This window comes from Meleagris gallopavo, chromosome 3 (genome assembly GCF_000146605.3).
Source record: "Meleagris gallopavo isolate NT-WF06-2002-E0010 breed Aviagen turkey brand Nicholas breeding stock chromosome 3, Turkey_5.1, whole genome shotgun sequence".
Classification (NCBI taxonomy): Eukaryota; Metazoa; Chordata; class Aves; order Galliformes; family Phasianidae; genus Meleagris; species Meleagris gallopavo.
This window is the reverse complement of record NC_015013.2, coordinates 81,306,439-81,322,604: the sequence shown is the minus strand read 5'-3', so window position 1 is coordinate 81,322,604 and position 16,166 is coordinate 81,306,439. Positions and strand designations below refer to the sequence as shown.

The 16,166-nt window shown below is 42.5% G+C and overlaps 1 long non-coding RNA gene across 1 annotated transcript; it reads right to left on the bottom strand.

The window, feature by feature from the left end:
• Nucleotides 1–2,609: 2,609 nt before the first annotated feature.
• LOC104910446 lies at nt 2,610–8,610 on the bottom strand. Its single transcript, XR_004159321.1, has 3 exons — nt 8,531–8,610; nt 7,121–7,362; nt 2,610–2,997 (listed from the first exon to the last, which is right to left on the bottom strand). It is a non-coding gene; the product is annotated as an uncharacterized LOC104910446 (long non-coding RNA).
• Nucleotides 8,611–16,166: the final 7,556 nt, after the last annotated feature.

Sequence of the window (16,166 nt, the reverse complement as noted above, 5' to 3'; positions counted from 1 at the left end):
GCTCCCCATTTTGTCCCTCAGGATTGAATATATTTCAGCAACTATCAGACTTTGCATATTGAGGCAAAGGGGAAAGAAGAAAAGAATTGATGTTACATTATTAATGTCACTTCATTCCTATTACTGTTGTTCTACTCTTCAGTGTGAAAAAATAGTTCAGACAAGTTCAGAGCAAACCTTTGAAAAATCAGTCTCAGCTGTGTGTCAGCCTTTGGGAGAAAAATGGATTTCTTTCCCGTGTGAGTTTCTTAGCTGTCACATTATATCTTCATTTAGAAGCATTAAAAGATCATTTGAATGATCTCTGGTCTGATATACGTTTGAAGTGACCACAGAGAACATATATTTTCCCCAAAGAAAACAACCTGGAAAAGAAGGAAGAATACCTTCTGGTGAACATTTGACAGTAAAAAATAAATTAAAAAAAATAATAATAATCATGAAAATGCAGGCACATTTCTGCAAACAGGCAGCAGTGTTTGTTTGTTGTTTACCAAAGGCTGCTTAAATAGCTTGTCTAAGGAAATTTATCTGCTCCCACTTGAGCCTGAGAGCTGCTTGCAAACTGACCATCTTTTCTGGGATTCAAGTTTTGCCCTCAGTCACCTGAGACACATTACATTTATTCCTTTCCCAACTGAAAATTTGTACTCTTTTTATTCAAAATTGGGTTTTTTTTGGTCACAAATATGACTTAAAGCTGTGATTGAACAGCTTCTGCCTGTGACCTCCAGAGAGGCCCCTGCAGACTCTTCATCAACCCTTGCTTAGGATGTGCTCCCAAAGGCCTGCCTAGATTCCAGCAAAAAGTCTGTGGCTGGACTTGGGTCCTTGGAGAGACAACTTGGATGTGAAATCAGGATGGCACTGATTTTACATTGCCATTGCAGTGTATAAGATCATCTCAGTGCTGGCTTGAATTTCTGAGCAAACAGTGTGCCCATTGCCATTGTGGGCCCTGGAGTAGCAGAGGACTGTCACAGCCCACGCTATGGCAAAACTGCAGCTGAGGCAATATTTAACACCCTCAACTCACGGCAGGAGATACACATGCCCAATGCTTTTACTTTTTAAAGGGAAAGAAAAGGAAGTACAGCTGAACCGGAGTGGTCACTGACCTGAAATGACAGTTAAAAAAAAAAAAAAGAAGTTTCATCTAAAAGTTTCATGTACTGCAAGCAGCAGTATGCCTGCTGCATGTGGAATCTGAGGCTGTCTCTGGCTTTGACTAGAGCCAACACCAAACCCAGAGAACCAGCTGCAAAAAGCCTCAGGGCTTCCTTCACAGGGAGAATTCTGAAACCCAGGGGCTCACCTCCATAATCCCTCAGGACATTGCTTTGGGGGACAGCATTAACACCTGTGCTGCCTCTCTGTATCAGTCTGTCTTTTCCCTCTCTTTGATTCTTAGAAAAAGTTAGGGCCTTTCCTGTTTCTGGTTTTATAACTCAAGAATCAACCCCATCAAAGTTTTTAACTCAATGTTTTAATCGCTTAGAAGCCACAGGATTTTCTGGCCAGTATAAGGAAAAAAAAAAAGAAAAAAAAAAAGAAGGAAAATAAGCATGTGACTGTCTTTTGACTAGCATATGCACCAATCTGGGACAAATGTCTCAAACAAAAGGTCAACTGGTAGCATTCCTTCACTAAATGGCCCTTTGCTAACTGTGGCATCCCCAACTACAAAATGTCACAAGCCACATGGCTGAGGGCTCTATTACTGGGTAGGGTATAATCTGGAGTGCTGTGAAAATAACACGTGGGGAAAAAAATATATATTGTTCTCTAGTGGCTGTGTGGAGTCCCTGGTTTCAGCCACAAGCTGGGAGTGGCAGATGATGACAGCTCTGGTTTCCTGATCCAGCCTCTGTGAATGGTTTGCTTCACAGTCCTCCATACTGTTTGGCCTTTCTGCACCTGCCATTTCTTTTCATGGCTTAGATTTTCATTTTATTTGTTTTTTGCTTATTTCACTGCAAAAGCCTCACACTCTTCCCATCCTCATCAGGATGCCCCTCTGCAGCAGATGAGTATCGAGATTCCTGTTTCAATAGGAGGAGAAACTGAAGCGTGAAAATTAAATTACTCGTCCACAGTCTCAGACATGCCTGAAATAAACCAATATCTTTTGGGGTTGTAGAACTGTCCTCTCACTATAAGATCATTTCTTTCCATCTAGCTCAGAGATAGTAGTATCTCTGTAAGTAATTCCTGTGGTTCTTGTGAGAATCCACTATCCATCGTGTTGAAAATCGAAAGCTGTATAAAATGTATTACTGGATAAAGATGATGATAAAGTCACAGGACAGGTGGAAAATGACAGGTATTCCTCTTAATTTTCAGATTTTAATCTGTGGCAACATGACATCCCTCCTGGAGCCTTGGCTCCCACTCTGTTATTGCTGCAGAACATTTCTAAAGGGACTATGCTCAAGGAGAGAAGATTAAAATACGTAGGTCACTCTGAAAGTAATTCCACCTATTTATTTTCATAGAAACTACAACAGACATAAAGAGCACAATAACACTATTTGATAGAGCAAATTTTCAGCTGTAAAATACTGTTTTTCAGCATAGTCACTACTATTAGCTATGCATTTTCACCAGCGATGAACAAGAGCCTGCATGCCACACTCATAAAATCTGCACTTGCAGAGGTGACCCACTGTTTCACAGCTGCTTGACAGTGTTGTAGATAGGAAAATATTGTTCATGCTGTCCATCTTTCATCAGCCCATACAAATGGAAATCAGAAGATGCCAAGTCCAAGAAAATATGGTGGGTGTGGTAGGACAACCCACCCCAGATTGACAGTGTGTTCCACAGTCTTCAAACTGGTGTTGGGTTTGGTGTTATTGTGTTATAAGACAAAGGTTGTCTTCTTCTCTGGCCTGACTCTTGAAGTTCAAACCTTCAGCTTAGTCAGCATTGTGATGTAGAAGTCAGAGTTGATGGTTTCTCTGGGCTCCAGGAAATCTTGAAAGTTCATCCCTTTTCCTATTCCAAAAGACAACACACATCACTTTACCTGTTGAGGGACATGTCTTGAACTTTTTCTTCAATGGGGAATTCACTTCATGAACTGTCATTTTGACTCAGACTCATAGTGATGACACCACTTCTCAGCATTGGTAATTATGTGACCCAGGAAACTGCCACCTCCAGCCTTGTATTGGTTCAATAGATTCTGACAAACTTGCCTACATTGTTCTTTCTGTTCCTACGTGAACATTTGTGTGACCAATCTGATGTAAATTTGCAATATTGCAACGTTGTCATGATCATCATTAACATATTGAAGATGATATTCAGCACCATACACACTTCTTAGTTTATAATCCACTGATTTGCTCAGATGAGCTGATCAAGACACTCTTCTTTTCAAGGTATGACAGCTGTGCAACCATCTAGAATGTGGCTTGTCTTTCACATTGCTGTCACCGCAACTGAAACGCACCTCGCTGTGCTGACATACACTGTTCGGTCTCCATAAACATTCAGTGTCAATGAATGACAGTGGGTGCAATTTTTCCACACCTTTGCTTATACACACTTCCATGTCAAATACCATTTTGTTAGTTTGCCCCTGTGCTGCCATCTGTTCACAGAATCACAGAATCACAGAATGGCCAGGGTTGGAAGGGACCTCAAGGATCATGAATCTCCAACCCCCCTGCCACATGCAGGGCCATCAGCCTCCCCATTTAATACTAGACCAGGCTGCCCAGGGCCCCATCCAATCTGGCCTTGAACACCTCCAGGGATGGGGCATCCACAACCTCTCTGGGAAGCCCTGTTCCAGCACCTCACCACTGTCATAGTTAAGAAATTTTGCTTGGCTACAACCTGTAATAGAATATTGGTAGGAAGATTCATACTCTACTGCTAAACCACCAACATCTGCCTCTGACACCGTGGGCCAACATAATAAAATGTGAGGCATTTCTTTTGGAGCAGCCCTCACACAAGGTGATGTTTTGAGATTGTTATAGACCTTGTCAATGAGACAGGAAAAATGTTAGGTTGGTGGGTTTTTTATTGCTTTGACATAACTCAAGAACAATGTTCCAATAGTTAAGAAATCCCCTCCTAAGATTTTGTGCCTTTTCCTGCTGTGTCTCCCTCAAGGGTTAAGCCACCAACACAGCTCCACAGATGGGACTGAATTCCAAGGCGCTTGTGTAAGCCTCTGGAGACCTAAGAAATTGGAGGCAACAGTTTCAAATTCAAGGAGGGCTGGGCTGCATCGGAAGGAAGGGATGAGGGAAGAGGAGGGAGCTTTGATGGCAATTTTTAGATCCCAAGCTAGCTGTGACATAGACTTTTTGCAGATGCATCTGGTTCAAACAGCACAGAGGACCCAGCACCTGGGCCTGTTTCCAGCAGACTGCTGTCCCTGTGGCCAGAGAGGGGGCCCATTTCTAGCACAAGACATTGAGAAAATCAGGCAGCTTTGTGTACAGACAGTAACAGGCAAATGCACAGGAACAGCAGCATTAATGTAAATCTATTTTTATAGCGAACTGGTGCAAGAATTGGCCTTTAAGCCAGACAGATGCTGTTAAACTTGGCCCACAGTCCAGGACAAAGGTTTGCCTTGTTTAAAGTCAAAATTATTACTGGCATAGCTATGTTGTTTCAGAGTATGGAGAGTTCATACTGCTGAACAGCATATCTATGTATAGAAAATCCTTTAATTATGCAAGTAATAATCTATCTCACTTGAAATTGGATTTTTTTTTCTTTTCTTTTTTTTAGCCCCTTAATTTCCAAATATTTTAACACAGCTAAGTGCTCTCCTAGGCTAAGAAGGTATACAGGGATCTTTTATGGAACAGAGGAAGTTTGCAAGTAGAGTTAAACCATGGGGATGTACCAGCAAATCCTCTTAGTGGAGATAGAGTTTTTAATGGCAAAGGAGATGTATATCTAAATGGCCTACTCATAATTGCAAACTCCTTCCAATGCAGACAAAACTACTGTTTATTTTGTTATTCTGATAAGCACTAGCTGGTGATAAAATACAGAAGTACTAGACTTGAAGTTATTAACCTTTGGCCTCTAGATACTGTGCCACTTAAAATAATAAATCTTCCCAGATATCCTATAAGAAAAAAGAAAAAAAAAAAGAAAAAAAAAAGGCAATACAACAGTACAACAGTAACAACAACAAATCAGCATGAGTTAGGTTCCAAACAGTTTCAGCACAGATGAGATAGAGCCTTTCATCAGTTTTGGAAACCTTCCTTGTCCAATTAGAGAATACAGCCGGTCAAATAGCGTCAGATCTGTTGAGCAAGAAGCAGGCATAATGTGCAAGCACTTGCAGCATCAATAGGGACCATTGTTCAGAAAATATTGCTATTGAAATATTGTAAATGCTAATAGAATTAACTTCCCATTCATTTTCCACTGTTGCACACTGTTTATTTTACTGCATTATTTCAGTAAAAGTGCAGCTTCTCATGTTCCTGTAGGTCCTGTATCACCTAACAAGGGTCTGATTGTTTGCATTTGTTGCTCTTCCCTTCCTCCCTGATGAGTTTCTAGTAGAGATTTGGGCATAAACATAAAACCCCTACTCAAATTGTTGTTTCTCTTACAAGTATGTTATATAATGCCAATTTCTTCTGAATAGTATTCCGTGCAAAGCCCTTTATGTCACTGTTCTGTTCTGGGAACAAAAGACACTTGTTCATTTACAGAGGAGAATCAAAAGACCATATTCTTTCAGGTAATGGCACGCTTCCATTGATCAGCTTTCTCCCTGTATATTGCCGACTCCAGTTCTTGCTTCAAAAGAGAATGCGATGTCAGATCCCAGAAGAAGTTAATCACGCTTGACTAGCTACACTGTGTCCTGAATTATGAGTGTCACAAAATAACATAAGTCACTGAAACGAACACTCTTTGATCACTTCGTTTCTTTTATAATGTCAAGCTTCTTGTTTTCCCACGTTGTCCTTGCAGATTTAAAAAAGTTTTTTCTGTAATGAACGGAGTATCATTCTCTTATTGACAGTAAACATGCATCTCTATGTTGATTAATTTATCTACAGTCCAGAATGGCAGATATCAAAAAAGTGGTTTCATATGTGAGTGTGTGGATATGTGATAGAGAGCAGAGGGAGCGTGGGGGGTAATTCTAAGCGGAGTTTTCATGACTCTTTCCACCAATGTTGAAGTTTTTTAAAATCCTCCTGATTCTGTGGGACCTACATAACATTCCATTATACGGAAGGGAATCTTACAATGGGCTTCTGTGGGAGGATCGATTAGATCCGGGCCACTAAACAGTGTTGATGGACTTGGTTGTGTCTATTGCTTACTCATTCTCTGGCATTTGCCAGAGTAGTAAGGAGGACAAAAATGATAGGGACAGTGGAGTGTCTCTGCTGTGACCTGATGTGGCTAGAACAGATCCTTTCCAATCCCATCTTCTCTTCAGCTGACACAGAGTCAGTCACAAGATCACAGAGCAAGATAAGTACCTCTGAAAGCCTGTCTTCTATCCTCCTACTCAGAACTCATGGCTAGTGGTAAAGCAAGATGCTTGGGACTGCATCTACTTGAGATCTCAGTATCTACAAGGATATAGATCAATAAACTTTCTGGGCCACTGTTGTAATATTTGACTGTCTTTGGAGGATAACCTTTTCCTTGTATCAAGGAACCCTTATATATACGTAGAATGACTATTTGCTAAACTTCATAACTACCTACCAGCCCACTTCTCCATCCTGTCCAGGTCCCTCAGAAGAGCAGCTGAGTCCTCAAGGCTATCAACTGCTTACCCAGAGACTCACTGAAATGGGACTTTTTGTCATTATCTTCACCATTCATAAAGATACTAACAGTATTGCCCCAATAGCAGTCCCTGAGATACACCACTAATGACTGGCTGCCAGTTCCTCCAGGCCACAGACTGCTGAAAAGTTCCTGTCATCCACTCATTCCCACTGTACCTCACCACTTTGGCAATTTTAGTGATAATGCAATCATAGGAAACACAGGGAAAGATGTAAGGAGAGAAATTATGAGTTCTATGGATGAGGAAAGCACAGAAAGGAGATTTGCTTGTTTGTGATCCTAGATTCTCTTCTGCTGGACACCCACCCACCTGTTGGACAGCTTTGTGTCCTCCAAAGATTCCCAAAATGGATACGATCCTTGAATTTTCTTCTGTTTGAGAAAATCTTCTGAGAAGAATTCCAAGCAAATCAGAAAAGAAGCATGAATCCTGTGCATTGCTCAAGCAGTGAGTCTCAACAAAAACTGGTACATTTTATCCAAACATGTCTGTGCACTGAGGCCAAATTCAACTATAGTTCACCACATCCAAAGCTGGGTTTTAAATATAACCTGAAAGAGAAACAGGGCTCAATAACTGGATTAAATCTGCATCCTTGCAACAGGCTTGAAACCTGAATTCTGACCACCTGCAAGTATCTACTGTTTGTGACAGGCAGTACTTGAACCCTCCTAGGTAAGATTTTGTGCTACCTTGTCCTTCCGGTAATGCTGCAAGGCAGAAAACATGCGGAAGTAGGCACAACATAGCAGGGCTCATCATGTCGAAGGAAAGTGAGATTAAAGGATGTTCTTATAACCTTCCCTCCCTAAAACATCCCTTGCACAATGGGTAGTCCTAAGGACAACCCAAGGAACTCCTGAAGCAAAATGATGTAGAGAAAGAAATCAGATCTTCCTTTTGTAACTTAAGTTGATATATTTTGGGAAATTCCCTTAGGAAGCTCTTGCTGTGCTTGGACTGTTCTAGCCATCATTTGTGTTAGTACCTAGGGTGGAGGCTCTGGTTGCATCAGGGACTCCCACAAGGTGGTTCCTGCTGATGGACCAACCAACCTCAACTTTTATGAGATACTTCTAAATAGTCATCGAAAGTGTTCCTGCAGATGCAGAAATAGTCACATAGAACAGCCTTTTGCCCATAGTTAAGACAGTTAGGAGATGTTTTGTTCATAGATAAAGAAGATCTACAGCAACTGGTCATGTATGTGCTGTAATGGTCATGTAAGACCCTGATTCAGCAAGACCACAAGCACTGAGCAGGGTGGCATTTCAGGAATCTCACTCAATGGAGCAGAAAATGTTGCTACAAGAAGCCTTGCAAAAGGGACCCCCACTGCCATGTGATAGTGACCAAACCTCCTATTTATAGGACATGATTCCCCACAAGAGCATGAATGTATGCCAAGACCCACTAAATTAGGATTTTTTTTAAAAAGAAACACTCTCCAAGAAACAACAGATGTTAAACATTTGTTGGAAAGATATGCAGGATTTGAAGCCTTAGATCTCTCTAGTTACTTCCATCAAGATCTATAAGCTTGTGCACAAACTCTGTATGAAAAAATGATAAAAAATATCCTGCTAACATACAATGCTGCTTTGAGGGGAACTGTATCTGCTCCCGCAGAGGAGTGAGGGAAACTGAGGGTGGAGGAAAGCTGTTTTTTCAGCAGCATTTCCCCTTCTTCAGGTCTGCACACTGTGCTTCAGGACTCACCTCCCACTGCCAGGATTGGTGGAAAAAGATGGCATGTGGCACCTCGTGGAATCCAAGCTGTTCTGCCAGACAGCTCCCAGCTCTGAAAAAAAAAACATTAAAGAGTCTGGATAAAAACAAAACAACAACAACAAAAAACACCCACATAATTCCCATAGGTTCAAAACACCACTATCCTCAAGAATTTTGTCTTCTCTGGCCAAATACATACTCCAATTATTCAGGCCTATCACTGTTATCATGAATGTATTTTTGCTCTTATAGTAAACATACAGTGTCTGGATTGCCACCCAGAAAAAAAAAAAAAGAGAGAAATTCTGCTGTAGGCAACTGGGAATCTGTCCAGGACTACCCTTCTGTGTGTTCCTCATGTGGGATTTGAAAGGTTTACGCTAGTTTGTCTCGGTTCAAATCTAGTAAAGAAAGTTAGTCTATATTTGCATTACCATAAAGGAGCACATTCTCTTAAAATCACCCCCTTCTCCTGCATGCATTGTGTCTCATTACACATGGTAGACTCAGATTCCCGAGGAAGTGTTCTAGACTAGAAATGGTGGTGACTATTTCACCAGTTGTTATAACTGTGCAGGTTTTAACGCTGCTCTCAATTTTTACAACAATTTTTTTTATTTATACTGTGTAAATACCCAGTATTTCTGAAAGATCAATCTTGAAATAGTTTTTCATTAACTCTGTGTTTCTGCACAGTCCTACTAATGTCATCTACCAAAAGACTGAGTTTTTAAAGAGATGCAAAAAATTTGCCTTTACCGTGACTCTGATTTTAAAAAGACTTCCACTTATTCCATCCTGCCAGAAAATTGTTCAATATGTACCGTGCTAAATATGATTTTATTCAGAGTAGGGGGGAATTGAATATATAAAATACATATGAATATATATATGTGTATATAATATATATATTAGATTTTATATATTTATTTATATATTATATTATATTATATTATATATATACATTTATAAAGTAGATGTATCTGGTTAGTATGCTATATATACTAGTCATATAACAGACCTAGACTCCACTACAGATAGAGCAAATATGGAACTGGAAGCTCTTATTGTCAGGAGTTTCAAATCTAAGAAGGGATAGATGCAGTGACAGTTGGGTAGGTGCAATTACAATGGCAGTGGGACGTACCCAGGTTAGGTATGAGGGGAGGACAAGGGAGGAGAGGGGAGGAGAGGGGAGGAGAGGAGAGGAGAGGAGAGGAGAGGAGAGGAGAGGAGAGGAGAGGAGAGGAGAGGAGAGGAGAGGAGAGGAGAGGAGAGGAGAGGAGAGGAGAGGAGAGGAGAGACATTCTGTTCCCTTTTCACATAACCAAGATTGTGCATAATGTGAAAAGGCTAAAAAGGATGTGGTTTGGCAGTACAGGGTGCTAGGAAAAGATTGCATCTAGAGGTTCCTGCATCTTCTGTGACTTTTCCACCTTTTGTTTGATTCTTCTCTGAATATTGTGAAATGTCACTGTCTAGCTCTTATTACAGTTTCCATTAAAGAAAGTCAACGTTACTGTGCCCATTAATGTATAGAGACCAATGGATGTGCAAAAGCAGGTTTTTTACCAGTAAAAATCTCTGATTTAAGAAAAGTAAAGATCCATTTGAGAATCTTAGTGGTGAACAGATCTATTGTGTTTAAAATATCTGTTCCTACCCTAATTCACACACTTCCCATGGCTTCCTTAGGGCTGGAACTAGTTTTCTTTCAGATGAATCCTGCTCAGGAAAAGCTACATCAGATTGCCCACACTACAATAAAAAAGACATTTGCAGCATTTCCTTCACAGATGATAGATTGATCTGGGCAAATAAGCACATTGCTGGAATACCCCTGAATGTAGTAGTTCCCCTCACTAACTGCAGGCACTGTAGCTGTGCATCTTCCCACAAGAAGCATCCAAGAAATAAAAATACAGAAAAAGGTAATTCTCTCTTCTCTGAGTTGATTCTTTCATTGCCTTCTCTGGACCCGTACCCAATTTACAAAGGAGAGAAAGAGCACAGACATCATCTGAAGCAAGTGGAGGATCTGTACCCCTGCAGAACTCAAATGCAAAACCAAAAAGAAGACAACAATGCTCCACACGCATGAAAAAAACTTGAAAAGCATTTTACAGGTCCTGAAGGTGAACAGAACTGTTCCCAGTGGCTCAGTGATAGCTTTATTCTTGGAGGCTGTCTGACCTCTCTGTCCTGTCTAGCAAGGGAGATGAAGAAGCAAGATGCTTCTGAAGAACAGTTTAGACATCCATCTCTCTTGGGCTTTGGGGTATCAAACTGTTGTTCTTGCACAGATATGTAGGTAGATGAGCCTTGCTAAGGTCCTGGGGAAGTCCCTAGAGGCTCACAGAGAGCATTAGACCACCAAGTCCATGTTGCTCCCTTCTCATGTGGCTGAACCTGCTCTTGAGAGACAAATCTGTGCTGCAGTCATAGCCTGAGCTCAACATGTTCTTTGCAGGACAAGTCTTGGAGAACTCTCTCTTTCCAAATTAGAAACTCTTCTCTTCATTTGCCTTCTGCCCTAGCAGACCATCTTTTTTTTCCTACTACTCTAGCAACTTGATTTAAGTGCAGGAATGCAATGGAAAGGAGGAAGGTGGACTTAATTCACAAGTGCAAGGGTAAGGTCAGATGCCAAGGCTACTGCAGGGACAAACTAGCTTTTCTAGCCCTAACTCCTTTGCACAGATGTTGGGGCACAGATAAGCAGCAGATCACACAGGAGTTCTCAGGGCTGGAAAAGCCTGGAGATCTCATGAACAGTGTGCTCAACAGATGGCACAGCTTGAGTGGGAGAGAGGCTGGGAGTCTCCACGTGAGCCTTGCAGCCATACATGGGGTTTGATGGGTATAGGAATCAAATACGAAGCCTTGGGATGTGGGGTCAGAGCCGCGTGTTTGTAATACATAGCATATCACACCTATGCCATATTAGAAAAATAGGTTAAGAACAGGAAAGAACAAGATAGCAAAAATGTTTTATTTGCTTTGACACCCAACCAGATTAACTTGTTTCTGAAAAATGGGTTAAAAGTGAAATACAGCTGAGGCGTGCTGGAAGAAATCTGGAATTCCATCACCTCCTCTCCTCATTATTTATTACATACTCAAGAACTACTGTAAAATTCTGATCTTGGCATTTAAAACACCTTGCGCTTAGTGTTAGGAGTGGAGAGAGGTTTGTATGCAAGATATAAAAACTAAATTAAGAAACAGCAAAGTGACAGAATCAAAGAAACTAGGAATAAAAATTAGTTAAGAAACTAATGCATTGAAAGAGATCTGCAGAGCAAATGCAAGACACCAAGAAAGGAAAACCTCTACTTCATTATAGCGTCAGCACTGTAGTTACAAACCTCTATTTTTAGAGTTCCTTCGTTTCAGTTCTTGCACAGAGTTGCCTATAGCCAAAGCAAACGTTTCTAGGTTTCTGGGCTTGGTCCTGTCTCTTTTAAAGTCATTTTCACTGGAGCAAGAGCTAACTCAAGATCTGTGCACACAAGAAACCTGAATACTTCCTGGCACCAACTTCTGTGCTAACTTGTGCCAGAGTTGTATATGCAGAATAGAAATGTGCTCATTTACAGCCTGGCCCATAGCTCCTTGGCTGTGGGAACACTTTCTCAGCTTGCCTAGCTAGCACATGACTCAGGTAGGTGCACATACGGATTTCACACACATATTTCTTTCATGTAGGCACAAGTAGGTTCCTGCTTTGTAACACTGAATCTACAAAGTGTTTGCTGGCAAACAGCTATGCATTCATTTTATTTTTACATGCTGTGATGTGTGCAAAAACCTGGATAGCTTCAAACAAGGAAAAGATAAACAATGCTTTAATAGTTTCAAAAATAATGTACAATGTAACCTCCAGATTATGAAGGTCTTCAGGCATTCTTGACATCTCCATTACCCTGCCAGCAAGTGAGCAATGACTCCTGAATGCTGACTTTAAAGCCAATAGGTTCTCTCAGTGCTGAGGATAGGGTGAATTCCCCAAAGGGTTTAAGCAGGTTGTCAGACCTCCACCAGCAATGCCTTTTGCAGTGTATCATAGAATCATAAAATCACAAAATGGCTTATGTTGGAAGGAATCTTAAATGTCATCTAGCTCCAATCCTCCTGCCATGGGCAGGGTTGCCCAGAAGCCTGGTCTTGAATGCCAGAGATGGTATGACACCAGCCCAGTGAGAGACATCCCCCCCCATGAGATGGGGACATTGTACCAAGGCTGGAGCCTGCTCTGCTGCATCCCAGCATGCTTATGCATAGGAGGGGCTGCCATGGAGGAATGCATAGGGTTAGTCCAGGCATGTTCCTCAGACTTACTTAAACTTGGCTGCTGCAATGTTTAGAATCACTGGAGGAAATGGACTCCCTTCCAGCTCTCATTACTTGTCAGGGTTCCAGCACTGGACTTCCAACTCTGGACTTCCTTCCCATCTAGATCCATCTGTTGAGCTGGTTGGTGTCAGGGCAACAAGATGGGAATGTCATTATCCAGACCTAATTTGGCCAAACCTCTGTCATCTGACATGTTCAAGGATCACAACCCTGTTTCCAATCTAAAGGAATTTGAGATGAGCTGGCTTTGAATGATTGCTGCTACACTGGCAATGGAAAAGGAAGAACTGCAGTTGTAGATGGATTTGAGTATCTCTCCAAAGTTCCTGGATTATTACCTCTACTATAGAGCAGCACAGATCGTCCCAACTATAGAAAGAATCTCCGTGTCTTCACCTTCTCTGCCTGGCAGCTGCACTCCTTGCACTGCTGTCTGAGCAGTGAGCTTGTATACGTGGCCTTGCAATGTTTTTGCTGTCAGGAGGCCAATTTATTTACATAAGACATGAATGCTGACCTCTGCCTGAAAAAAGGAGGAGAAAACACTAAGATCATGCAGATTCCAGCATGTCCCTCTGTTGAAAGCTGAGGCTGAAGAACATGCTTAGCACTGTGCTCACAGCCATTTTGGTGTTGCTTTTCCTATATTTTTCTTCCTGAAAACAAGTATGGACTACAAGCCCATTCCCCTTGCTTGCGCACACAGCTGCACCACATACTGTGACTGCAGGGTGGACGTTCACAGGTTATGTCAGACATTTGGCCATTAGGGGAAGTTGAAATTGACAATCTGGACTCACCCATGCACTGAAAACTACTAGAGAACAACAGTTGAGTTTGCACTAACAGTTTTCTCTCTTTACAAACCTGACCATTCAACAGCTGCATACCTGACCAAATACTGTTCCTGTTATTCTCTGTTCCTGGTCCTGCCGCATGATCCTGTATTCCAGGAGCCACTCTTGCTGGAGTGTAATGTCAGCTGGGGTGCCAAGAGAGAAGTCTCAAGGCATCTTTTCTTCCCCCTAGCTTAGTTCACAGCCAGAAAGTGTTCTTGGGGCTCAAAAAACTTGGATACACTAGGACAATTTGGAGCCTGCACATCTCAGGAGAGAGAAGCAATACATACCAATCCTGCTGTTCTAAGGCTGGGAGAGAACCTGGGGATTGTCTGTCTTGGGCCTGTACCTTAGCATCCTACACACTATCTCCTAGCTTTTCTTTCCAAGATTCAAACGGCATGTGTGTTCTCTTACAGTTCCAAGGTAGACAAGGAGAAAGAGGCAATGAACACCGCCATAAAGCCTCTCTGATATCAGGGACCATGTGTAGGAGTCTGGCCCTGGGAAATTCTATTATTTACTTCTGCTGGAATGGGAAATGAATGCTAGCAGGGCTCTCAGCCACAGACATTTGTCAGTATGCAGGAACCCCACAGGACAACCAGACACCCTCAGAAAGCAGAGCAAAGCACACAGTGTGCTGAAAAAAATTTGTGAGGTACTCAACATTTCCTTTCTCTTCTGTATTATCTTCTTATAACAGGACAAAAAACCTATTTGACTTTTTTTCTTCTGGTAAATTTTATGAAATTACTTAAAAAATACTTTGTGACACATTTCCATTAGCAGCATCCCTGGTTCTTTAGTAATTCATAAAGGAAATATATGAAAAAAATGGCTAGAGCTAATCCCTTGGGAAACAGAAGTGCCTGATTTGATAGCTTGGCCTGGTCGCTGGACAAAAAAACCCAACAGGGCATTGTACCAAAGTTAGGCAGCAGGGTGAAAAGGGTGTGCTACAGGCCCGTCTGCTCTCGGGCTTGGGGGCCCTGTTCAGGTTCAGCAGGACATGCTTCTTCTCACTCTGGATTCACAGCTCTGTAAACTTAATTATAGTTTCTTACCTTGCATTAATTAACATGAGAAGTGAAGACACCTCTCTTCACGTTTCTCTTCCTCCACCCACCCCCTATCCTTGGATAACCCATCCCCTGGGGGTTAGCTCTCCCTGGGCGCAGTTTGCATTCCTATGGGGAGGAGGCACCTGGGCAGCCTGGGTGAGGCTGCTCACGAGGGCTGAGGTCTCTGTCTGCTGCCTGTTGGAGAGAAGGGAATGCACTTTGTGTAACCCCTTCCCCTCTTGAAGCAGTGCTCCTGTGTAGAATCACAGAATCATTATGGCTGGAAAAGATCACTAAAATGATCTAGGCCAACTATCAACCCATCACCACCATGCCCACTAAACCAGGTCCCTCAGTGCCACGTTTCTTCAACACCTTCAGGGAAAGTGACTCCAGCATCTCCCTGGGCAACCTGTGCCAATGCCTCACCACTTTTCTGAGAAGAAATTTTTCTGAATATCCAATCTGAACCTCTCTTTGTGCAACTTGAGGCCATTATTTCTCTCACTTGGCACATGCCAAGTGCTCCTGAATTGCTGTAGTTTTCAGCCCAGCTGATGAGGATCTGGAGCCAGCCTGGATGGAGGGGAAATTGAGGTGGTCTGCAAAGTGCCCAGCTCCAGAGCAGCACACCCCGGCTGGCTGATGACGCCCCAAAACTGCCAAAGTGACATTTCTGGTTCTCCTTTACACCTGAGCTGGGGACTCAGGCCTCACATCAGGCACCAGATTGCATCCTAGGAGGAGGGAGAGCACGGGAAAGACTGCAGAATAGGACACATGGACTTCACAGGGCTTAAAACTTAGTAAACAAAGGACAAAGTTTAAAAATTTGCAAAAGGGTTCATGAAAATCATTTACCATCTTCATCCTCCAAAGCAGTGAAGCAAGTTTGATTGCACAACTAAAGTAGTCTAACTCTGTACCAACTGTTTGTGTTAATCTGTTTATTTATGAGACGCATCTGAGAAAAACAAACTTGTATTTTTTGCCAAAGCTTCTCTGCCGACAGCACTATACCCTCCTCTCTCCCACTGCTTTCTATCCCCTCACTACTACACAAGAGAGAGGCAAAAGATGGAGAGGTGGGAGGGCTGACACCACTGCTCTCAGTGGATCCCTTCGGTGGTAAACGCGCTTAGGTCCAAGAGACACTCATGAGCACAAAGTCATACTATAACGCACGCTTCTGTTCCTCACAAGCCGGGAGCCTCCGCCCCGCGCTCGCCAGCTTTCAGCCCGAGTCGCGCCTTCGGACGGCGACAGCGGGACGCGCAGAGTCTGCCTGCGCTGCCCATCCGGCGGAGCTGGGAGCGCAGAGCACCGGACCCGCTCCTCCCGGACCCCCCGGCCGCACGCTCGCCC